The 26,999-nt window shown below is 37.6% G+C and overlaps 1 pseudogene; it reads right to left on the bottom strand.

Annotated features, from left to right (window-relative positions):
• Window positions 1–329: 329 nt before the first annotated feature.
• LOC131278427 (olfactory receptor 2A5-like) lies at window positions 330–25,716 on the bottom strand (annotated as a pseudogene).
• Between the last annotated feature and the right edge of the window lie 1,283 nt (window positions 25,717–26,999).

Raw genomic sequence — 26,999 nt, 5'->3', positions numbered from 1 at the left:
GGTGAGCCCCAAGATAAGCCCCTCCCCAGCAGGGTGATGGTGTTGAATAGAGAGAAAAGTCCAAAGAGAAAAACTTCAGTAATCTACCTGGAATCCCAGGAGGGAGACTTCTGCAATCTGTGTCCGGTTCCCTTCCATGCTTATTTGACAGAGATAAAAAAGTCTATGATTGCAGCAGTATGCTGAGTACGAAAGAGGAATCAAAGGCATAAAATAGTTAGTAAATGTTGAAAATAGGGTGGCTTTTATTAATATAAGACTTTGTATGAGTTTTATGATTTATTTTTAGATATGTTATAAAAAGCAACTAGATATGTATCATAAAATTTTTAAAAAGTTTTCCCTGTAATTAAAGGAATAATAGGGATATAATATAATATAATATAATATAATATAATATAATATAATAAAATATAATATAATATAATATAATATAATATATAGAAATTAATATATCCTATAAAATATGATAACACATGTGCACATGATACACATATGTTTTTTTGGAGAATTCAATTATTCTGGCTTCCATTTCAGAGTGCAAGTCTTGATTATTAATGTAGTTAGAAAGCCATAATACAATGCCTGCAATAGCAGATAGTTTTATTCCTTAGACTTGGTTTTCTTCTTGGTTAAAGATATGAAATAATTAGGGCCTTCTTTCTTTATGTGTTTGATAACACTTATTTTCTCCTTATGCTTTTCTATCCACTCTTTTTGGGTTTTCTATATAACTTTTTTTTCTTTTTTTTGAAATATAATAAACTTTTATTTTTAAAGAGGTTTTGGAGTGCAGAAAAGTTATATCAAAAGCATAAAGGATTCCCCTATACCCCCCTCCAACATCTTCCTCTATTAATATTATCTTACAATTGTGTGGTACATTTGTTACAAGTGATGAAATACTACTAAAAGAGGTCTATAGTTTACATTGTGGTTTACTCAAAGAAACATTTTACTTTGCAGTTTTTAAAGAACATTCTAAGCCTCTCTTTCAGCAGCTGACTAACTCTCCCAAGAGCCACCTTCTTTACCTCCTTTCCATCTTTAGTGATTGCAGTTTCATTTTGAGATTTGTACTTATTTCTTTGTTAGCACTTGATACTGAGGTTTAAGCAAAAAGTGAAAGAGTTCTTCAGCTACATGCAATGAAGTTAGGTACAACTAAACATGGCATTTCTTTTTTTAAATTAAAAAAAAGTTTAAAGAAGCTTTAGATTACATAAATATTACATAAAAAACGCAGGGTAATTCCACATGACCCACTGCCTCCCACTCCCACACTTTCCCACATCAAAAACATTCCTCATTAGTGTGGTACATTTGTTATAACTGATGAACACCTACTGAAGCATTGCTACTACCTATGGATTATAGTTTACATTATAATTTACACTCTGCACAATTTTGTAGGTTATGACTTGATATGTGATGGCCTGTACCCATCACTGCAATGTCATGCAGGACAACTTCAATATCCTGAAAATGTCCCATATTACATTACTTCTTCTCTCTTCTATCCCCCAGAACCTCTGGTGGCCACTGCCTTTATATCAATGATAAGAGTTCTTCTATTGCTAGAATAATACTAAGTCTATAGTAGAATAATAAGTCTACTTTAGTCCATTGTTCATTCCCCAATCTTGAGGATTTTGGAATAGTGATGACCACGCTGATTCTGAGAGGGAGCTTAGATCCCATGTGGCAAATGGAAGCAACTACCTTGTTTGCAATTCCAGACACTGTCTATTCCTTGGGATTGACATTGACCATTATCATCTTTTTGTTAGTTGTCCTTGAAGAGCCCAATGAACTGGAGAATAGGTGTTGCAACTCTGTTGAAATTCAGGACTCAAGTGGCACATGGATGGATCAAAGATTTAAGTGTCTGGAACATATATTTATCAAGTATAGTGCTAATTTATAAGTTCAAGTAAAAGGGGCAGAAGAGCCAAGTATATAAAAACAATAAAATGAGTCTCTGTTACACTGGGGAGCATAAATTCCAAAGTAAGGCCCAATGACAGGATGAGGAATTCCTGAGCTGTCTGCCTTGCTTATAGTTTCTGGATGTCTGTAGAGTCCTCAGGAGTCTGATTATTTGAGGCACTGTTTGCTATGGCAGTCAATGAGATCCTGCTGAGACCATTGTAAGCATAATCTCTGGAATGACCTCCTGACTCAGTTTGAAGTCTCTTACCCATAAAAACTCATTTGTATTTACCATTTCTCCCTTTTGGTCAAGGTCTTTTTCCAGATGTATTGCTGGTTGGCACTTGGCAATCATCTCTTGGTGCCCAGGAGGCTCATCCCCAGGAGTCATGTCCTATGCTGGGCAGGGGTAGGGAAGGAAGGTAGTGTGTTTATATGCTGAGTTTGATTTAGAGAGAGGTAAAGATGGCATTTTTGCAGTTTTAATTTTTGAAACTTAAAAGGGGAAAAGTGATATTAACTGATTATATTAAATGTTATAGTTTATTATAATTGTATTTTGTTTGGCTCTTTTCTTCTTTCCCTGTTATAACTTGATGTAGAGACTAATTTCAGTGCATATGCTACTTCCTGCTCTTACATAATCTTTTGTCCTCACCTTATCTTCCTAACTTTGGCAACTCCCTTCACATTTTTATCTTCTGAATACCTGTATCCTTATCATCTGTTACAATGTGAGCAGCCTATTTCTGTCCTGATGAATTCTGAATGGGTTACAGAGAGTGGGATCCGTTGGCCCATCAGCTGGTTAGTTCTTTCTAGGAATCTCCTCTTTGGTGATCTCCTGGCCTGTCCAGCCAGCACAGGGGTACCAAGGACCACAAAAGAGATGGAATGCACCATCACAGGAATGAACCATCACATTGAGACACCCTTTGACTTGGTGGCATCTCTGCACTTTCTTTGCAATTGTTCCAGAATTAAGCTTGAAAACTATTTTTACTTTAAAATAAAGTTAAAGTTTCAAGTGAAACAGAATATTTTAAAAATAATTTCATTATTTCTTGGTAATAGAAACTTACAACCTTAGATATATGTGATAAAATTGTGATAATATTACAGACGATTTTTAAACCACCATTTTCTCTTAATGTCATGAATATTTTTTCACATTAAAATATTTTACAGATATTTAAAAAGCAGCAAATATTCTAGTATATCATAATTTACTTAATTTCTTAATGTTATAAATTTTTTGCTTCCAATTTCTCAAATACTTAGTAGCAAAAATATTCAGCAAAGAAATATTTTTTCAAGAAAATTTTGTTTATAATCATGAGTATTTCTTTAGGATATTCCTGGAAGTGATTTTAGCAGATTCTAAAAATAAAGTTTTTCAAAGCTTTTGATAACTGTTGCCAGCCTTCCCTCCAGAAAATTTCTTCCAGTTTCAGTTCCCACTTAGAGTGTCTGAGAATTAGGCTTCCTTCTCACAAGGTGATCAATACTATGTATTATCAGTTAAATTCTTTCCCAGTTTCACATATTCATTCAGGGGAGGAAACTTCTATATCTATCAGTGGAAACACTCTCTTCTGTTCCCTAATTTGTATGATGTTTGAAACAGGAAAAGGGAATTACGGATACCCCCTTATTGTACTCTCTTTTTTTGATCATATGCATTTCTACTTCTTTGGACATAAAGCATGTGGAAGAGTGTTCTCTCCCAGTTGGCAATGGGTGTGGACTTATGGTTGTAATTTTAACTTCAGAGAAATTTTGTCAAATATATAAAACTTGTTGTTAATAAACTTCACTAATCAAACATATATTTTGATTTTCCACCTATCTTATTCCTGTGTCTATTTGCCAGCTTATTTTATACAGACTTGGACCAGGGAAAGATGTGGCTAATGATCACCTCTGAGATACCAGAAGTAAACAAATAAACAAGACATTCGTTGATTATAAAAAATGAGAAGGAAATAGAGTAAACTAATGGAAAGGTACTTGGTTTGGGGACGGGGGCTCCTTTAGGTGGAATGGCCAGGAAAGGCCTTTCTAAAGAGGTGACATATGAGTGGGACCTAAACTATGGAACTAGTCAACCCTAACAAGGGCCAGGGAAGGACTGTTCCTTGCACAGCATTCCATAAATGTGAAATCACTGGGCAGGAAGTACTTGGTGGTTTTTAGGAACTTCAATTAAGCCAGTGTCTGAGTCATAGTGAGGAAGATGTTGGAAGTATTCATTGAAACTTTATTTATATTATTAAAAATTTAAAATTCACAAAGAAGTTTGTCTGTTAGGGATGAGTTGAATATATTTTTCTTTGTGATTGCCCTAACAGAATACAATGTAACTCTTAAAGAATAATCTAGATCTTTATATACTGAAATTTGAAAATCTCCATATGAAGTCAATGTATATATGTGTATAATATGATCTCATTTTATATTTTGTGATATATAAGCATATTTATACACATTTGTCTTTTTTGTATATATAAATATTCATGAAAATTCCATAAGTGAAGAACTTTTTTATACATTCCTAGAGTGTACAAACTTTTAACTTTGATTATCTTGAGAGAATAGGAGTATGCAACAACTTAAGTTTTGTCTGAATTGTTTGACTTTAAATAAATATTATGCTTCCTTACTTTTTATTTTCATGGAACTTCAAAACCTTGAATCAAGTCACTCCATCCTGAAAAAGTGTAAACTCTTTCCAAGAAAGGGAAATTGAAACTCTCAATTTCATTTTTCTTTATTGAAACTCATTATTTTTTCTGAGTTGTCCTGACAGAGAAAAAAAATCAAGATTTTCTATTTCTAAGGAAGAAATAGATCTTAAATTGGTTGAAAATTATTGTGGCAACTATCAAATTGAGAAGGAAAGCACAAGCCAAGCAAAGTTCCAATGTAGCATAGGTCAAGGAAAATGAAATTGATTATATATCTCAATACTCTTTTTATTTACTAATCACTATAAATGTAATTTCTGGGAACCTCAACTTAAGAACCCCAAAAATGACAACCACAATAAAAACATTTCCTCAAAATGCAGAATTAGAGCTGATAGGGAATGTTTCCATCATCTAGTCCAGGAATCTTTTTTTTTAGAGAAAGTCATTTGGAATCAGCCTGCTTACTAATGGGAATATTATATACCAAATCTGATCATGAGGGCTTTTTCTCTCCCTATACACTGCTCAAGTGACTCCTGTTAAAGATTACCTCTGTGAATTCCTTTTATATTCCTTTGGTTTTCTAGTGTACCTAGTAGTAGACACATTTGAACAGTGTACCCTGAAAGCAAATTCAAAGGGCATTTGCTCTCTTTAGAGAGAAATTATAAATCTGTATTTACATAGTTTTTTTTTAAAGAATTGGCCTTCATAGACTAATTTCACATCTTATATGACCATCTCACTAGTGTTTCCAAGAAACAAAATATAGTTAGTAAAACATTTTTAGAGACACTTATAGATAATTGCATTGAATTTATTTGAGCTGCTAGATATAGTCTTGGCTTCATATCAATTGATTTATTTCTATTTTAGCATAGTTGTTATTTTTTTTAACATGGCCAAATTTCCGCTTTCAAATTCTAGCTTTACCACTTACTAGCCTTGTGACCTCTCTGTGCCTTTCCATGTCTCAGTTTTCCCATCTGAAAAATGGATGAGTAATAATTCCTACCCCATGAGATACTTGTGAAGAGTAGATGAGTTAACTAGCACATCATTTAGTCACTTAGTAAGCACCTATATTAATTGGGATTTGAAAACCATCATTGAAGGGTGTATTAGTCAGCCAAAGGGGTACTGATGCAAGATACCAGAAATTGGTTGATTTTTATAGAATATTTATTTGAGGTAGAAGTTTACAGTTATCAGGCCATAAAGTATAAGCTACTTCCTTCACCAAAGTTTTTGGCTGCATGTTAGAGCAAGATGGCTGCTGACACTTACCATGGTTCAGGCTTCCTGGGTTCTTCTCTTTCCTGGACTTGCTTCTCTCCATGCTCAGGTTCCTCTCTTCCCAGGCTTGCTTCTCTTTCCTCACAACCAAGCTCCTCTGTGTTCTTACTTCCCAAGGCTCCAGCTCAAAACTCAATCCTCCCTTCTCTGCAGTGCAGTTTCTCTGTGAGTCCCAACCCACTAAGGTGCAGGGACTCAATGTCCTACTGACAAGGCCCAATCGAAGCTTAATCATTATTTAAACAAGTAAAAGTAAAACTTCTGAATCCAATTCACTCAATATGCCCAGAGGAAAAGACCAGTTTACAAACATAATCCAATATTTCTTTTTGGAATTCATCAATAATATCAAATTGCTATACTCCAACCTCTGAATTCCATAAAGACATTACAATATTCAAAAAACTTTAAATCAGTAACAATACTAAGTACAAAGCCACATCATAATTAGTTTAAAGAAATGTATTTTGTCTTGGGGAAAATCCTGTCTGCTGTAGACCTCTAAAACTTATAAAACAATATCTGCTTCCTGTAAACAAATGGACAAAGGATAAATATTTTCATTACAATAACAAGAAATTGGGAGGGAAACATAAGTCATGAGCCCTCTACAATTCAGTAAATCTGCAGGGAATCTTCCAATATATTTCAAAGTTTGAAAGTCATTCTTAAGAGGGTGATTTCTTCTACTGGGGGCCACATGGGGACCCACACTTTCCACAGGCTTGCCCAATTGGCTTTTTCTTGGTTCCACCGTCATCAAGCCCTGGGTGGTGACCAAGCTCCAAACCTCACTCTCAAAGAGCATTGGGGTGATTGTCACAACTTACCCAATCTTTGGGTTAGAGACTTATCCCCTAGTACAACGAGGTGAAGGCAACATCCTCTTGAACCTTTGGCATAGAGGCTCAACCCTCTCAGAGCAACAAGTTGACCACTTGGGCTTCCTTCATCCATGGGAGACAGGTCCACACCTCTCAGACCTATTGTGTGCTGACCTTAACCACCCTAATCATGGAGGAATATTCTCCACCCTCTCTGAACTCTAGGGTGATAAATGTCTCCCCAAACATTGGGTGGTAACATCCACCCTCTTCAAACTCACCCTCTCTATACACAGGGGTGGGGTTCCTCTCTTGGTCCAAGGCGATGTCTTAATTCCAGGTCTCTGCTTCCATGGTTTACCTCTTAAAGCTGTTTCACCTTCAATCTCTCCTTTCCATGTCCCTTTTGGTCCAAGCTGATAGTGGTTTTGTTCATATAGCTCTCTCAAAAAGCTTGTAGGTATAGGTTTAGCATGCAAGAAGCAGGGGTCCAAGCCATCAGAGAGTAAGACTTTCCACAAATCTTTCTGAGATAACTGCATCTTCAACCCTGATTTACAACTTCCAAGTTTAGTTAAGTCTTCAAAAAGGGCAGTACCTTCTGGGAGCTTGATTTCCAGAGGCTTAGAATTTCTGGAATCAGTTTCTGTTTTCTTTTTGCCCAACAGTTCAGTCCTCAGCATATTTCTCTCATCTAGCATTTTGCTATAAACTGCAAGGAGAAGCCTATCTACATTCCCCAGGTTTATTTTGGAAGGCTCTTTAGCTAAATACCCAGGCTCACCATTTTCAAATTCTGCCTTCCATAAAACATCAGGAGTCAATCTTGCAAGTTCTCTTCAATGTTAAAACAGATTGCCTTTCCTCTAGTTTCCAATAATAGTTTCATCATATACTTCTAAGGCATCATTAAAAGTCTCTCTAGCATCCATATTGCTATCAACAGTCTCTTCAAAGTGATCTAGGCCTTTTCCATCAAGCATTTCACAATTCTCCAAAAAATATGCCTTACCCATTTATAAAACCATTCCAGCATATGGGTAATTTGCAAAAGCACAACCCCACTCCTGGTACTTAATTCTGTATGTCAGTCAAAGAAGTGCTAATGCAAAATACCAGAATTGGTTGGTTTTTATAAAGGGTATTTATTTGGGGTAGAAGCTTACAGTTACCAGGCCATAAAGCATAAATTACTTCCCTCACCAAAGTCTTTTGCCACATGTTGGAGCAAGATGTCTGCCAGGGTTTAGGCTTCCTGAGTTTCTCTCTTCCCAGGACTTGCTCTCCCCATACTCAGGGTTCCTCTCTTACCAGAGCTTGCTTCTCTTTCCTCACAACTAAGCTCCTCTGTGTTCTTACTTCCTGAGGCTCCAGCTCAAGATTCCAGCCTCCCTTCTCTGCAGTGCAGTTTCTTTGTGACTCAGTGTCCTACTGGCATGGCCCAATCAAAGCCTTAATCATTATTTAATGAAGTAAAAGTAAAACCTCTGAATTCAATATACTCTAATATACCCAAAGTAAAAGACCAGTTTACAAATAAAATCCAATATTTCTTTTTGGAATTCATCAGTAATATCAAACTGCAACAAAGGGTAACACCTGATCCAATAATCCTAAGGAAGTAAGTTGCATGTGTAACAGTTCCTCTTCTAAAATAAGGAACAACAACAGAAATCTTAATCCCAATAGGCACTGGATTTTCTCTATAAGGAAACCCTATCTCTCTCCTAGACAGCTGAGAGTTGGATCCTGAGAATCTGCAGAGCCAGACAGTTAGCAGTGAAGGGAAGGAAGATTACTCCCAGGGCAATCAAACTGAACACCTTTGCTTTCAGGTTTTTTGGTTTTGTAGAAGAATCACCTGGGCTTTTTTTTTTTTTACTATAGACAGACAATCTCCTGCATGGATGGTTTCTGACTCTTCTCTCTGATAGTATGGATGGCAAGTTCAAGAAATGTCACACAAAGATAACAAGGGGATGTGGAAGGAAGGCCTGAGAGAATCAGAGGAGATATGGCCTCACCAGAAGGTGTGTACAATCCCCAACGGGTGTGTACAATCCCCAGAGGTTTGATCAGGGCCTTTCCTGTGAAAATAGGTACAGGGCCAGAAAATGACCATAGACTATTCCATACACTTGTCACTATTTCCTAGAGCCAGTGATTTCTGTCACTCCCCTTTTCCATTTCCCACCTGAAAATCCCTATTTAGGGCAAATGAACCACTTTTACTTACAGTGGTATAATCCTTGGGCTTAGATTAAACTTCATAGAAAAGAAGGGGAAATCTATATGCTAGGATTGACTCTACTTTCTTTAATAGATGAGGTCCAGATATAAAGTACTCCATGGACTTGGATATATTTCCTTCTGGAAGCAAACATTTCTACAGTCATTTGAATCTAACCCATTCCCTGGAGACATAAATAATGAAGCAGGGCTTATTTCTACTCATTGTGTCCTTAGAAAGAATTAAGGAATTTTCTACTTTCCTATCAGTGAGTGAACCAATGAATGACTTCCTCATGTTGATTCTTTTGGTTCTTCAGTAGTCCCAAAGGATGTGTACAGCCTGTTTTTGTTTGCGATTGTGTGGCGCCAAGATTTAAGTAAATGAAGCAAGACCTGGGCATACAATTTAAAAAAAATCAGGACCATGCCATAAATTAATTTCTCCCAATACTAGCGCCTATGTTACCAGTGCTAAAATTTCTCTCCTATTCAAATCCTCCTGTTTGACTGTAGGCAATGTAGGCAGGTGGTTGTAATTTCTTTTTTTTTTTCTGTCTTTATTTTTTTAATATTACATTAAAAAAATATTAGGTCCTCATATGCCCCCCACCCCCTTCACCCCACTCCTCACCTCATAGCAACAATCTCCTCCATCATCATGAGACATTCATTCCATTTGGTGAATACATCTCAGAGCACTGCTGCACCTCATGGTCAATGGTCCACATCATATCCCACACTCTCCCACTTTCCATCCAGTGAGCCATGGGAGGACATACAATATCTGGTAACTGTCCCTGCAATATCACCCAGGACAACTCCGAGTCCCGAAAACGCTTCCACATCTCATCTCTTCCTCCCATTCCCCACACCCAGCAGCCACCATGCCCACTTTCTCTGATTGTCAGGTATTTGGTTCAGAGTATAATGCTGAGAAAACCTTTTCAAAAATATAATAAGGAAAGTTACCTGTTTAAAATGCTTAAAGGGGATAATCTGACTCAGGACAGGCTCCTAGGGAATATGTGAATGCTCATTTTGCCATAGTGGGTTATACCATTGGATAGAGACCCATATAATGAGAGTGAAGGTATACCCACACTGGGAAGGACTGATGCCATCAAATAGAGGGAACTGCATCTCTCAAGAGAATTGGTGGTTCCCAGTGCATTAGGGCAGTTGAGCATGTCAAGCCCTCAACACTGTTGCAAGTATCTCTGAACATGGCCCTTCAAGCGATGAAGATTGACTGTCACTGTGGGCCCTAAGGGGCAAGGGAAAGAGGTATTGAATGGGGTTGTAATTTCCTGATCTCTCATAGTTGGTGCTCCATATATCCCAATAAGGTATCCTCTCAGGTAAATAGATTTCTCTTAATGGAGCAAATTTTATTAGGAAACAATCAGTCCAAATTTCTCACTTACAAATGTTTTTCATGTGATAGTTCATATGCATTTTCTTCTCTTTGCTTAATTTTTTTCAACATGTCTTCCATCTTACACATCTCTAGATCTCTTAGCCACAATTTTTATTTCTTCATTCTAGGTTAGAACCAATAATTAAAATGAGTACAATTTTTTTCTCTCTCTTTTTGCTCTAAGTGATAATGTTTGATGATTGCATAGTACTTCCAATTCTTAACTTTCTAAGTGTCTGCTCTTAATTTAGTGTTTTATAGAGTCTTAGTCCTTAAACTGTGGTGGAAAGAATACCTAAAGATAGAATTAATCTATTTTGGAGCTCAGAAAAGTATACATAAATCTTAAATATTAAAATATAGGCAAGTTGGAGTTATTTCTCTTTTAAGAGTCTGTGTCAATAGAGTCTCATTCTACTGAACTCCTAATTCTCCAACACAAACTCTCTACTTCATTCAAGTACTATGCCATGATAACTACAGTTCTTGAAATTTTTATTTCTTGTTTCAAGTCAGTTTTAATCTTATTTTACTCATTTGACTTCAACCGTAGTACCAATCCTCCAAAGTATTCATGGGGTTTCTTCAACAATTCTAACCACACAGATATCCCGTCTCTTGTGGACCAAAGCGCTTACTAGTAGTACGCTTCAAGGTTGTACCTAAATAATATTTTACTTCAGGTATTTTTTATTGTTAATCTTTTCTGTATTTTACAAGTACTAGAAGGTAATGAGAGAAGAATAAATTTCACTCATTATCACATTTCCAGAGGAAACTTAGATGAACATTTTGATGAATAACTGTTCAAATGTGCATAATTAGTACAATTTTACTTCTCTAGGTTGGGACCATATGATGATATTTCACACAGATTACTGTGGATACAAAAAATGTGTAATTTGTCCTTATTTTTTTCTTTTTCTTTTTGCTTTTGATATGAGAAATGGACAGAGCAAAAAGTACCCTGGAGAAAGTCTTAGACTCCTTGTGTTATTAATATTCATATTGATTTATATTTTATACATATATTTTAAAAAGAGTAAATATTACAAAGCATAAATGGCTCCATCAGTAGTGAACAACCTTTATTAAGTGAGTGTCAATTTTGAAAATGAAGTATTTTAAGATACTATTAGATGCAATTCCTATAGCAATACCTACAGGTGGATTTAAATATCCTTTAAAAAATTTCTCATCTCCAGGAGAGAAATATCTCCCCACCAGAGTTTGAATATTTTTTAAGTCCACTTACCATATAGAAATTCAACAGGGCATTTGAAGAAGATGAAATGATATAAGCAATAATACAGTATTTGAAATGCTGAGAGCTGTTTTCACCATAATTCTTGCCATTATATATATATCCTTTAAACCTTATGAAACTACTGTAGGATATGTTCCATCAAAACAAAGAGTAAACCAAGAAAGTTGAAGACACAAAATAAATGAACTAAGGAGTCAATTTACAATAAACTCAAAAGGAATTGTTAGGAAGAAACATGTCCAGATAGGAGGAGAATGGAAGTCTAGGGGGTGCCTGCCAGAAAAAGTGGGAATTGATGTATTATCAGAGGTGACTGAGGGGGATAAGGTCATTGGGAGACAGCAATAGGCATAAAGAAAGCAAGGAAAGGCAATTAATTAACACTTATCAGTTATTCTAATTGATAAATACTTCAGCTTAGAAAGTCAGGTGAGAGAAAATATTGGTCTAATAAAAAGCTTTATTTTTGAGTTCGTTGCCATTTCTATATGCTGTGGATGAATGGCATTAAGTGGGATGTTCCTTTTCTTTCTCATAGGAGAGACTTATAACAATTGCTTCCCCATAACTGGACTTTTTAATGGGACTACAACATTATATTGCACTTTGCTTAGGATTTGGGCAGTTGATATTAGCCACCTGCATCTTCTTTTATCAAATATTGTCAAATATCAGTAATGAATAGGGTACAGTTTAGTTTATAGGTGCTGGGGATACATGCAAAGAGAGACAGGGTCCCTGCTTTCTAGTGGTAAAGAGGAGCACTGTGCTCATGTTGCCTTCTTTCCTCAAAGTCTCCACCTTTCTTTACCATCCTCTCTCTATACCCACTCTTGTGAGAAAAAATGAACTTTTATTGCCAAAGGAGCTATGTTAAATTTTTTTTGAAAAGTGCAAAGAAAAACTTCAAAACTTATCCCAGATCACAGCATTGAAAAATAACCATTATGATTATTTCCTTAATATCCTAGATATGTCTTCATTTATGTGTGTGTGTGTGTATATATATATATGTGATAGGATAGACACAAGCAATTTAATAAAATGCTTTTATACTATATTTTAGGAAATTATTTTGATTTTAATTTTGTGTGTGTGTGAGTAAAAACACTTGTTTAATATGAAAATAAGTTAAACAATACAGACAAAAAAAAATCACCCACACAGTTGCTTAGCAGAATTTGAGATATCTCTCTCTATTTTTATATAAATATAAGAATGGAAGAGTAAGCAGAAAAATGACAAATGTTTTTATAAAATGGTTTCATTCTCCTCATGCTATTTTGAAGTATATAGATATATTTAAAGTAACAAAAGAAAAGTACCTATTATGTAAATGAAATTCTTATTCTACTTTTTTAAAGGATGTATCAGGGATTGGACCTCTGTATTAGTCAATCAAAGGGATGCTCATCCAAAATACCAGAAGTCTGTTGGCTTTTATAAAGGATATTTATTTGGAATAGAAGCCTACAGTTACCAGGTCTTAAAGCATAAGTTACTTCCCTCACCAAAGTCTGTTGCCATGTGTTAGAGTAAGATGGCTGCTCACATCTGCCAGGGTTCAAGCTTCCTGGGTTCCTCTCTTCCCAGGGATCATTTCTCTCTAGGCTCAGCTCCTCTGCTCCCTCCACAAAGCCAGCTATACACTATCAGACAAATGGCTCATCTCTCTTTCTGGGGCCTCTGCTGTATCCAGTTGAGTCTTCTCTCCTTCCTCACATATTTGCTTCTCTTTGTGTTTATTTCCCAGGCTCCAGGATCAAAACTCCCAACTTCTTTCTCTGTGGTGGTGCAGTTTCTTTTTGAGTCACCGCCCACCAAAGAGAGAGGGACTTAACGTACTACTGACATGACCCAATCAAAGCCTCAATAATTATTTAATCAAGTGAAAATGAAACCTTTGGATCCAATATAAGTTAATATGCCCAGAGGAACAAGCCAGTTTACAAACATAATCCAGTATCTACTTTGGAATTCATAAAAAATATCAAACTGCTACAACCTCATTCATGGGAAGCAGGTGCTCTACCACTTGAGCAATATCCGCTCCTCAGCCACTATGTTTTTAAGCATTATTCTTTTTTTTAATTTTTTTTATTTATTGACTTTGTAATAATATTACATTAAAAATATATATGTGAAGTCCCATTCAACCCCACCCCCCCCACCCCACCTCTCCCCCCCCCCCCAGCAACACTCATTCCCATCATCATGACACATCCATTGGATTTGGTAAGTACATCTTTGGGCACCTCTGCACCTCATAGTCAATGGTCCACATCATGGCCCATAGTCTCCTCCATTCCATTCAGTGGGCCCTGTGAGGATTTACAATGTCCGGTGATTGCCTCTGAAGCACCATCCAGGGCAACTCCATATCCCAAAGACGCCTCCACCTCTCATCTCTTCCTGCCTTTCCCCATACCCATCAGCCACCATGTCCACTTTTCCCAATCCAATGCCACCTCTTCTATGTGGACATTGGATTGGTTGTGTCCATTGCACCTCTATGTCAAGAGGAGGCTCAGATTCCACATGGATGCTGGATGCAATCCTCCCACTTTCAGTTGTAATCACTCTAGGCTCCATGGCGTGGTGGTTGTCCTTCTTCAACTCCATCTTAGCTGAGTGTGGTAAGTCCAATAAATCAGATTGTAGGTGCTGGAGTCTGTTGAGGCTCAGGACCTAGCTATCACATTGTTAGTCCAGAGATTCAAATCCCCTAAATATATCTTAAACCCCAACATTAACTGCACCTCCAGCACATTAGCGTGAAAGTCTTATGAAGGAAGATCCCATCTGAGTCCAGATTCATCACACATAAACACCATTTCCAAAGAGGGGCCATCTGACCTGGTAGTTAACCCCATCGGCCATGACCATAACTCCCATGGGTCTCTTTAGCCCTCAAATGAATCAATATCTGGGGGTTGCATCTGCTTTATCTGTCTCTCTGACTCTGCTCAGTTGTGCATGAGGGCAATCCTTCTGCCAGCCTCCAGACTCTTTTTTAGAAACTCGTAGCCATATAAACTCATTTCTCCTTTCCATTTCCCCCTTACTTTAGGTCAAACAGCATTTTAAAGTCATGTTATTTTATGTAGACAGGGATATTCTGCTAATCTGCATTGAACCTTCCATTTAAGGTCATTTTCCAGTTGCATCATCAGTTAGTAGTTGATAGTGGTCCCTCGGTGCCAGGGAGGCTCATCCCCGGGTGTCATGTCCCACGCTGGGGGGAAGGCATTGCATTTACATGCTGAGTTTGGCTTTGAGACTGGCCACATTTGAGTAACATGAAGGCTGACAGGAGGAAATTCCCAGGCACAATGTTGCTCTAGGCCTTGTTCTTATTTTAGGCTTATCAGCTCACAAGCATAGTCATTAGCATCAGGGGCTCACTGTTGAACCCTCACTCCCTCCCGGTCCCCACCGCTGTACCTGGGAGACTGTCGCTGCTCCCCTAGGGACCACAACAGAGCACCACTGGCCAGGAACCCAGTACCCCCCCTGCTGTGGTTTTTAATTGTTGCTACTATGAGTATATCCAAACATTACCATGTACCCTGGACATATGTTCTGTACAGCTCCCTGTCAGCCATATATCACCTGTCATTGGCATCCCATACCAGTATCCCTCCATTGCCATTGTTGAAGAAACACTCTGTGATCCAGAACTCCCCAAAATTTGAAGCCCAATATAATGTCATGGTCCCTTACTAGGGAATGGCATATAGCGATGGGTTTAAAGGTTAGATAAAGAACTTGGATAAAGTTAGATAAAGAACTTAGATAAAGAATGTTGACTTGAAAAAATTCTACATCCTATCTTTTTCTTTTTTTTTCCCCCCCCCCTAATTATTCAGCTTCTCTTCACAGGAGTCCTAGACCACAGCAATGCATATATATAATATACAGCACTCCCATACATCCACCACAAAACCTTTTTCCTTCCACAGTGATACTCTTACACTCTATTCACATCATATTTACTTAACGTGATGTACAGAGTCTGAGACATTAGCTTTCTAACAAGGTGACATCTGTGCTTACATTATGGTGCATACTTTAGGATACACAGTTCTTTACATTCTTAGTTATCCTATGTTTTACATTATGGTTTACATTATCAGTCTGTCATCTCCTATATGTTATGGTGTAATATTACATGTTTTATATCCATCCTTGTGTACTCTCAAGAAACTCCTCTCTTACCCCCCATTTACCTTGGTTCCACACATTTAACGTCCATTTTCCCTTCCACCTTGGTGCCCACAGTGACAGCCAACCTCCGTTTGCTGAGGAGCCACTTCCAGAGATAGATGGAATAGTGTTCAGGGCCTAACTTGCTCAACTGCCCCAATGCCCTGGGAGCCACCCTTTCTCTCGAGGGATACAGTTCCCTCTATTTGATGGCATTAGTCCTCCCCGGGATGTGGGTCCACCCCCACTCTTACTACTTGGGTTTCTACCCCATGGTGTCACCCACTCTGGCAGAATGAGCATTTAGACATTCCCCAGAAGCCCTTCCTGCATCAGACCCTCCCCTCCGAGCATTCTAAACAGGTAACCCTCTTTATTATATTTTGATATGATTTTCTCGGCATTTTACTCTCCACCAACACCTGACCCTCTCCTGTGTTTGTATGCTACCCCTCCCTCCCCCCACTTTTGGGTAATGTTACCTATCCGTCCCTCCCCAGCCACCCTCAAACCCGCAAAGCCCCAACCAAAGGCAACCCCTTGCCCCCCTTTTATCTCTTCTTTGTGTTCATACTTACCACCATCTCGTCTTAAATTCCACCCCTGCAGACATCGGCTCATATCCTTCCTCCACCCTCCGATTTCCTGTAAGCCTATCGTTCAGTCTCTTGCTATCTAGGGCAGCTTGTTTATTTCATATCATTGAGGTCATGTAGTATTTGTCCTTCAATGTCTGGGTTGCTTCACTCAACATAAGGTTCTCAAGATTCATCCATGTTATCACATGTGTTTGTAGTGTGTTTGTTCTTACAGCCGAGTAGTATTCCATTGTGTGTATATACCACATTTTATTGATCCACTCATCTGTTGATGGGCATTTGGGCTGATTCCAACTTTTGGCAATAGTGAACAATGCTGCTATGAACATTGGTGTACATATATCGGTTTGTGTCCTTGTTTTCAGTTCTGCTGGGTATATACCCAGCAGTGGTATTGCTGGGTCATATGGCAAATCTATGGCTAGTTTTTTGAGAAACCGCCATACTGTCCTCCAGAATGGTTGGATCCTTCTGCATTCCCACCAGCAGTGGATGAGTGTTCCCCTTCCTTCACATCCTCTCCAGCACTTGTATTCTTCTGTTTTTTTCATAGCTGCCAATCTTATGGGTGTAAGATGGTATCTCATTGTAGTTTTGATTTGCATTTCCCTGATAGCTAGAGATTTGGAACATTTTTTCATGTGCTTTTTTGCCATTTGTATTTCTTCTTCGGAGAAGTGTCTGTTTAAGTCTTTTCCCATTTTTTAAATGGGTTGTTTATCTTTTTATTTTCAAGATATAGAAGTTCTTTATATATGCAAGTTATAAGTTTCTTATCAGATATATGATTGCCAAATATTTTCTCCCACTGTGTGGGCTCCCTTTTTACTTTCTTGACAAACTCCTTTGAGGTGCAGAAGGCTTTAATTTTGAGGAAGTCCCATTTTATCTATTAGTTCTTTTGCTGCTCGTGCTTTTGGTGAGATATTCATAAATCCATTTCCTATTACAAGGTCCTGTAGATGTTTCCCTACACTGCTTTCTAAGGTTTTTATGGTCTTGGCTCTTATATTTAGGTCTTTGATCCATCTTGAGTTGATCTTTGTATAAGGTGTGAGATGGTAATCCTCTTTCATTCTTCTACATATGGCTATCCAGTTCTCCAGGCACCATTTGTTGAATAGGCCACTCTCTCCCAGTTGAGAGGGTTTGGTGGCTTTATCGAATATTATGTGGCTGTATATGTGAGGTTCTATATCAGAGCTTTCAATTCGATTCCATTGGTCTATGTGTCTCTCCTTATGCCAATGCCATGCTGTTTTCACCACCATAGCTTTGTTTTGAAGCTGTTTTGTTTTGAAGTCAGGTAGTGTGATTCCTCCAATTTCATTTTTCTTTTTCAGTATGTCTTTGGCTATTCGGGGTCTCTTTCCTTTCCAAATAAATTTCATAGTTAGTTTTTCTAGTTCCTTAAAGAAGGCTGTGTTGATTTTTATTGGGATTGCATTGAATGTATAGATCAGTTTTGGTAGGATAGACATCTTAATAATGTTCAGTCTTCCTATCCATGAACAAGGAATAGTCTTCCATTTATTCAGGTCTTCTTTGATTTCCTTGAACAATCTTGTATAGTTCTCGGTGTATAAGTTCTTTACCTCTTTAGTTAAATTTATTCCTAAGTATTTGATTTTTTAATTTACTATTGTGAATGGTATTTGTTTCTTGATTTCCTCCTGATCTTGCTCATTATTGGTGTATAGAAATGCTACTGATTTTTGCGCATTGATCTTATAACCTGCGACTTTGCTAAACTCATTTATGAGTTCTAGGAGCTTTGTTGTAGATCTCTCAGGGTTTTCTATATATAGGATCATGTCATCTGCAAATAATGAAATTTTGACTTCTTCCCTTCCAATTTGAATGCCTTTTATATCTGGTTCTTGTCTCAGTGCTTGAGCCAGTACTTCCAAGACAATGTTAAATAGGAGCGGAGACAATGGGCATCCTTGTCTTGTTCCTGATTTTAGAGGGAAGGATTTCAGGATTTCGCCATTGTAAACAATGTTGGCTTTAGGTTTTTCATATATACTCTTTATCATGTTCAAAAAGTTTCCTTGTATTCCAATCTTTTGGAGTGTTTTTATCAGGAAGGGGTGCTGTATTTTGTCAAATGCCTTTTCTGCATCTATAGATATAATCATGTGGTTTTTTTCTCTCAATCTGTTTATATGGTGTATTACATTGATTGATTTTCTTATGTTGAATCATCCTTGCATACCTGGAATAAATCCCACTTGGTCATGGTATATAATTCGTTTAATGTGTTGTTGAATACGATTAGCAAGTATTTTGTTAAGTATTTTTGCGTCTAGGTTCATTAGAGAAATTGGTCTGTAATTTTCCTTTCTTGTGGTGTCTTTGTTTGGCTTTGGTACTAGGGTAATGTTGGCATCATAGAAGGAATTAGGCAATGTTCCTTCTGTTTCAATTTTTTGGAATAGTTTCAACAGGATTGGTGTTAGTTCTTTCCGGAATGTTTTGTAGAATTCACCTGTGAAGCCGTCTGGCCCTGGGCTCTTCTTAGTTGGGAGATTTTTAATGACTGATTCTATCTCTTTGCTTGTGATTGGTTTGTTAAGATCATCAATTTCTTCTTTCGTCAGTATGGGCTGCTTATGTATTTCTAGGAATTTGTCCATTTCCTCTAAATTGTCATTTTTGTTGGAATATAGTTTTTCAAAGTATCCTCTTATGATAGTCTTTATTTCTGTGGGGTCAGTGGTGATATCACCTTTCTCATTTCTTATTTTGTGTATTTGCATCTTTTCTCTTTTTTTCTTTGTTAGTCTCGCTAAAGGTTTGTCAATTTTGTTGATCTTCTCAAAAAACCAGCTCTTGGTCTTGTTTATTTTTTCAAGTGCTTTCTTATTTTCTATTTCATTTAGTTCTGCTCTTATCTTTGTTATTTCCTTCCTTCTTCTTCCTGTTGGGTTACTTTGTTGTTGTTTTTCTAATTCCTTCAAATGTGCAGTTAATTCTTCAATTTCTGTTCTTTCTTCTTTTTTGATATATGAATTTATGGCTATAAATTTCCCTCTCAGTACCACTTTTGCTGCATCCCATAAATTTTGGTATGTTGTGTTATCATTATCATTTGTTTCAAGGTAGTCATTGATTTCTTTTGAGATTTCCTCTTTGACCCACTGTTTTTCTAAGAGTGTGCTGTTTAATTTCCAAATTGTCGTGTGAAGTCTGGGTCTCTGTCCCTTGCAAATTCCCAGCTTGACTCCACTGTGGTCAGAGATATTGTTTTGTATGATTTCGATCTTTCTGAATTCATTAAGCCTTTCTTTGTGGCCTAGCATATGGTCAATCTTGGAGAATGTTCCATGTGCGTTTGAGAAAAATGTATATCCTGCTGTGTTTGGGTGTAATGATCTATATATGTCTATTAGATCCAGCTCTTCTAATATACTGTTCAAATTTTTTGTTTCTTTAGTGATTCTCTTTTGAGATGTTCTGTCCAGAGTTGATAGTGGTGTATTAAAATCCCCCACTATAATTGTAGATGCATCTATTCTTTCACTTAGTTTTTCCAGCGTTTGCCTCACATATTTAGAGGCGCCCTTGTTAGGAGCATAAATATTTATGATTGTTCGATCTTCTTGACAAATTGTCCCTTTCACTAAAATATAGTATCCTTCTTTGTCTCTCACAATTGTTTTGCATTTAAAGTCTATTTTGTCTGATATTAATATAGCTACTCCTGCCTTTTTTTGGTTGTTGTTTGCTTGTATGATTGTTTTCCAGCCATTCACTTTCAACCTCCATGCGTCTCTGGGTCTAAGATGTGTCTCTTGTAGGCAGCATATAGATGGGTCGTATTTCCTTATCCAGTGTCCCAGTCTGAATCTTTTGATAGGTGAGTTTAATCCGTTGACATTCAGTGTTATTACGTTTAGAGAGTTATTTATGGTAGCCATATTTTGGTTGGATTTGTGTTTGTTATATTTTGTTTGTATTATTTTATTTTCCCCTTCTATTTTTGTCTTTCTTGTTGCTTTTACACTCTCCTCTATCTCTGACTGTCCTGTTTTTTCCTTTCTTCCTGCAGAATTCCCTTAAGAATTTCTTGAAGGGGAGGTTTCTTGTTGATATACTCTTTCAGTTTCTGTTTATCTGTGATTATTTTGAACTCTCCATCATTTTTGAATGCTAGTTTAGCTGGATAGAGTATTCTTGGTTGGAAATTTTTTTCCTTTAGTCCCTTGACTATATCATACCACTGCCTTCTTGCCTCCATCGTTTCAGATGAGAAATCAGCACTTAATCTTATGGAGTTTCCCTTGTATGTGATGGTTTTCCTTTCTCTTGCTGCTTTTAGAATTTTTTCTTTGTCTTGAGCATTGGATAATTTGACAAGTATATGTCTTGGGGTGGGCCTGTTGGGGTTTATGACCAGTGGAGTGCGCTGTGCTTCTTGGATATGTACATCTGTCTCTTTCAGTAGATTTGGGAAGTTTTCATTCATTATTTCCTGCAACACTCCTTCTGACCCCTTTCCCTTCTCTTCTCCTTCTGGAATGCCTATAATACGTATGTTTGAGCGTTTTGCGTTATCATTCAGGTCCCTAAGTCCTATCTGGATTTTTTCTACCTTTTTATTGACCACTTCTACTATCTGTTTGATTTCCAATGCACTGTCTTCCACATCACTAATTCTCTGCTCTGCCTCTTCTAGTCTGCTGATATTTGCTGCAAGTGTATTTTTGATTTCTTGAACTGTGGTGTTCATTCCCATCATATCTGTTATTTTTTTGCGCATGTCTGCAATTTCCCCTCCAAGTGTTGTCTTCACGCTGTTAACCTCTTTCATTACTTCATCAAATTTGTCGGTGATAAATGTTCTGAGATCTTTCATTGCTTGTGCGAAGTCCTGCCCCCCTTCCTGATTTTCAGTTTGTTGATTGGATTCAGCCATGTTTTCCTGATTACTGGTTTGGTTTGTAGATTTTTGTTGCTGTCTTTTCAACATTTTTTCTTGACGGGTTTAATCAGTTCCTTAGCTTCTTTGTCTAGTCTTGGAGATTAATTAGCTGTTGTTTTTGCGTAAGTGTTATATCTTCTCTTTGTCACTTTGTTTCTTCTTATTCCAATTTCTTATTGCTAGTTAAGCTCACTTTAAAGGAAAGTATTAGTGCTGGGGAAAGTCAATTGTGTAAGGAAGGAAAAAGTGTGAAGTAGTATTGGTGATATATGTTTACAAAGCAACAATATGAGTTCTGGGAGGATGGAGGTTAGATCATGTAAATTGTGTAGAGTTATAGTAGTAGGAAAGTACCTATTATGAGGTAGACGACTGAATATGGGAGGAATGTGGCACGTTCTAAGAGGCTATTGTTTTCGTGAGAGAGGGAAAGAGAAAAGAAAGGCAATAGTTTCAGGGACGAATACCAGATGGAAAACTAAACAAAGGTATTAGAAATTAAGAGTTAGACACTTTGTGGATCAAAGAAAGGGAGATGGAATATAGGAGAGATAGCAGATGGTGGAGGATATCAAGTTGTAGGGGAAAGGGGATAGTGTAGATAGGCTAAATCTATTCACAGAGAAATGAGGCAGTGGAGGGTGAGGAAACCCAGCAAATGTGAGGTATTTCCTGTAGGACCTATTGTATTGTTAAGGTAAAATAGTATAAGAAGAATATTGGGGACAAGAAAGAGAGGATTGAAAAAAAAAAAAAAAAGAACAACAAGAACAACAACAACAACAAAAAAAAAAAAAAACAAAAACCAAAGAACATAAACCCCGCAGCCAGGCTCGGCTGGGCTCAGCTGGGCTCCGGTCCCCCGCCCACCGCCCGCCGCGGCTGGGCTGGGCTCGGCTGGGCTTGGCTGGGCTCGGCTTTCCCGCCTGCCGCCCGGCGCGGCGTAGCGCGGCTCGGCTCTCCCGCTCGCCGCCCGGCGCAGTGCGGCTGGGCTCGGCCAAGCTCAGCTGGGCTCTGCCCCCCCGCCCGCCGCAGCTCAGCCGGGCTCGGCCAGACTCGGCTACCCTGGCCGCCGCCCGCCGGGGCTCCGCGCGGTGCTAGCTGCCTTGGCTCCACCTACTCAAGGAGGGAATCCTCCACACGTAGCTGGGATCTCCGTGTATATTTCACAGATGGATCCTCTCTGTTACCTTCCCTCCAAATCGATGTCCAGACACCTCCGGACCAGGAAAAATCCCGAAACAGTCGGTCCCAAAGAGTCTCCGACGCCTCCCAGCCAATTCCCCCCAGGAGCTAGTAACCGGGAAGTTCACTCAGCGACCATCTTGCCTCCCCCTCCTGAAAAGTCCCAATTTATATCTTATAGACCAGTCCTTTCCGTTACCTTCCCACCAAATCGATGTCCAGACACTTCCTGCCCTGAAAAAATCCTGAAAAAGCCTGGTCCCGGAGAACCTCCAGCGGTGCCCAGCTGCCTCTTTCCAGGAGAGACGGCAAGGCAAGCTCACTCAGCCACCATCTTGCCGGAAGTCTGTAATAAGTTTTAAAGTCAGGAATTGTGATTCCTCCAATTATTCTCTTTTTCAAGATAATTTTGGGTATTCGGGACTCCTTGTCCTTCCACATAAATTTGATGATTTGCTTTCCATTTATGCAGAAAAGGCAGCTGGAGTTTTGATTGGTAATCCAAGCTAAGATGAATGTGTCTGAATATATAATTAAATCTAAAAATATTTCAACATAAACATATATAGTGCTTCTAATAAAATGGCTGCAAAAAAGAACACAATTAGAAATCTTAGATTCTGATAAAACTACTACTAAAAAAAATAATCTTTGCACGATGTCTCTGTGCTTGTTTTTATTGGATTGCTTATGCTCCTAAGCAGAAATTGTTAGTAGCATCCTCTTATTCCAAGGTCTCAAGTTCAACTTAGTGATGGACAGTCAAGGGTTCTACTGCAAATTTCTATATATGATGGTGTAACCATGGAAGTTTATAGTCTATAGGCTATTTTTTAAATTTTATTTATTGAAATAGATCACTCATACATAAGCATACATAAACAATAAATGTATAATAGTTGTGAGCTTACAAAACAAACATATATAACACCAAACATATATAACATCTCACCCTACCACCAATAACTTGCATTGTTGTTGAATCTTTTTAACTAATGATTAAAGAGCATTGTCAAAATATTACTACTAAAGTATTTTCCCCTAACCAATCAGATTATTACTATCTTTATATCATTTATATATGAACATACATGAACAATTTACTGTATAGTAAAAGTTGTGACCTTACAAAACAAACATGCATAACATCATAAGACACTCTATATTTTATAAGTTGTCAAAAGAGGAAAGAACTCACTGTCTGGTAGCTCTCAAGTGTCTTCCTTAAACAGATCGAATTATGTGGTTTGGTCCCCAGGACCCACCTATCAAGGGATGTTATCTTGGCATCAGCTGGAACTAGATGACTTCTAGATCTAGAACAGGGGTTGGGGTTGGCAAGATACTGACCATGGGACCAATCCTTCCAGTTACCTATTTTTGTAAAGTTTTATTAAAATAAAGCCACAACCATTTACGTATTTCTAGGACTGCTTTCCCAGAGTAGCATTGTTATGACAGTCTGAATAGCCCTCTAAACCTTAGTTATCCAGTTACTTTTACATAAATGTTCATGAACCCCTGATCTAGAAGATTACTAATATAATCTTATTAACCAAATGTGACTAGGCTACAGTGAATACACACTTGGCTCATATTGACTCCTTCCCAATTATTGGCATTAGATTTCCAACAATTCCAATAATCACTATTCCATTTAAAATTGAAGCCATTTGAGTGGGTATGAAACAGTATCTCACTGTGACCTTAAGTTATATTTTTGTGGTGACTCATAGTGGTGAGCACCATTTCATTTGCTTATTAGCACTGGTATTTATTACGACAAGTGTCTATTAAAGAGCTTGGCTTGTTTTATAATATTGAGCTGTTTATAAAATTGGGTTAACTTATTTTAGTATTGATATGAAGGATTCCCTTGGCTATGATTCATTTGCTAATAGTGTCACCTGGTCTGCAGCTTTCTTTGTTTCTTAATTTTGAACTTTGATAGGTAAGAAGAAGGTAATACTTATCAATTTATCAAATTCTACGTTTAGTGCTTTGGATGCCTTTCCTAAGAAACTCTGCTTATCCAAGGCCTTGAAAATATTTGCCTATTTCATTACCAAGAGATGTTACAGTTTTAGCTTTTATGTTTTGGTCAATAGTATTCCATTTCAAGGTTTCATTTAGCCCAGCACAGTGTGCAATGCACATACTTCAATAATTCATAGAAAGCAAATATCCTCACTCCATATAGCACATTGATATTTCTCATATCTACCTCACCTTGCACAGTGCTCTCCTCACAGTGCCCTTCACCTCTGTGTTCCTCAGGCTCTAGATCACGGACTTCAGCATAATGTTGAGAAAGCTGTACAATAGGAAAAGGATCTTCTGCTGCTCTCAGGATGACAGAATCCAGAAGCCATGATGATGGTGCTGCCAAAGAAGAGCCTGAACATGCAGGGGTGGTTGGAGTAGGTGGAGAAGGACTTTCAGCATCCCTCCAGGGACTGGATCATCAGGATGGTGTCCAGGATGTGGGTGTAGGAGACCAGCTCCAGGCAGAGAGGCCTCGCTAGGATAAATACACTGGCAACGAAGATGACGAGTCTGTTGAGCCTCGTGTCAGCACAGGCCAGCTCAAGTACAGACAGGATTTCACAGAAGTGGTTGATTTCATGAGGCCCACAGAAGGGCAGCCTCAAAATGTGGCTCACATGGACCAGCACCAGGAGGGAGCCACGTGCCCAGGAATTGACGGCCTCAGCAGAACAACACTCTCCAGCTCATGATGACAGAGTATCTATCATCAGGTATACCGAAATAGTATCAGATCCCTGCGTACCTATTGTTGGAATTCACCAAAATCAGGCACTTTTTGTGAGTGAAAACCAAATACAAAAAGTTTGCATTATACAGGGAACAAAGGAGATCATTCTTTCCTGGTTTACAAAATTTGTCAGCATCTTAGGGGCATTGTTTGAAGTATAAGAAATGGCAAGCAGGCCAGGTGTGAGAGAAATAAGTACATGGATCATGTAGCTGGGAGTCCAGGTAGGTGAGCCCCAAGATAAGCCCCTCCCCAGCAGGGTGATGGTGTTGAATAGAGAGAAAAGTCCAAAGAGAAAAACTTCAGTAATCTACCTGGAATCCCAGGAGGGAGACTTCTGCAATCTGTGTCCGGTTCCCTTCCATGCTTATTTGACAGAGATAAAAAAGTCTATGATTGCAGCAGTATGCTGAGTACGAAAGAGGAATCAAAGGCATAAAATAGTTAGTAAATGTTGAAAATAGGGTGGCTTTTATTAATATAAGACTTTGTATGAGTTTTATGATTTATTTTTAGATATGTTATAAAAAGCAACTAGATATGTATCATAAAATTTTTAAAAAGTTTTCCCTGTAATTAAAGGAATAATAGGGATATAATATAATATAATATAATATAATATAATATAATATAATAAAATATAATATAATATAATATAATATAATATAATATATAGAAATTAATATATCCTATAAAATATGATAACACATGTGCACATGATACACATATGTTTTTTTGGAGAATTCAATTATTCTGGCTTCCATTTCAGAGTGCAAGTCTTGATTATTAATGTAGTTAGAAAGCCATAATACAATGCCTGCAATAGCAGATAGTTTTATTCCTTAGACTTGGTTTTCTTCTTGGTTAAAGATATGAAATAATTAGGGCCTTCTTTCTTTATGTGTTTGATAACACTTATTTTCTCCTTATGCTTTTCTATCCACTCTTTTTGGGTTTTCTATATAACTTTTTTTTCTTTTTTTTGAAATATAATAAACTTTTATTTTTAAAGAGGTTTTGGAGTGCAGAAAAGTTATATCAAAAGCATAAAGGATTCCCCTATACCCCCCTCCAACATCTTCCTCTATTAATATTATCTTACAATTGTGTGGTACATTTGTTACAAGTGATGAAATACTACTAAAAGAGGTCTATAGTTTACATTGTGGTTTACTCAAAGAAACATTTTACTTTGCAGTTTTTAAAGAACATTCTAAGCCTCTCTTTCAGCAGCTGACTAACTCTCCCAAGAGCCACCTTCTTTACCTCCTTTCCATCTTTAGTGATTGCAGTTTCATTTTGAGATTTGTACTTATTTCTTTGTTAGCACTTGATACTGAGGTTTAAGCAAAAAGTGAAAGAGTTCTTCAGCTACATGCAATGAAGTTAGGTACAACTAAACATGGCATTTCTTTTTTTAAATTAAAAAAAAGTTTAAAGAAGCTTTAGATTACATAAATATTACATAAAAAACGCAGGGTAATTCCACATGACCCACTGCCTCCCACTCCCACACTTTCCCACATCAAAAACATTCCTCATTAGTGTGGTACATTTGTTATAACTGATGAACACCTACTGAAGCATTGCTACTACCTATGGATTATAGTTTACATTATAATTTACACTCTGCACAATTTTGTAGGTT

This window comes from Dasypus novemcinctus, chromosome 5, assembly GCF_030445035.2.
Source record: "Dasypus novemcinctus isolate mDasNov1 chromosome 5, mDasNov1.1.hap2, whole genome shotgun sequence".
Taxonomy (NCBI): domain Eukaryota; kingdom Metazoa; phylum Chordata; class Mammalia; order Cingulata; family Dasypodidae; genus Dasypus; species Dasypus novemcinctus.
Note: the sequence above shows the minus strand (reverse complement) of the source record. Positions and strands in the feature narration are given on the sequence as shown.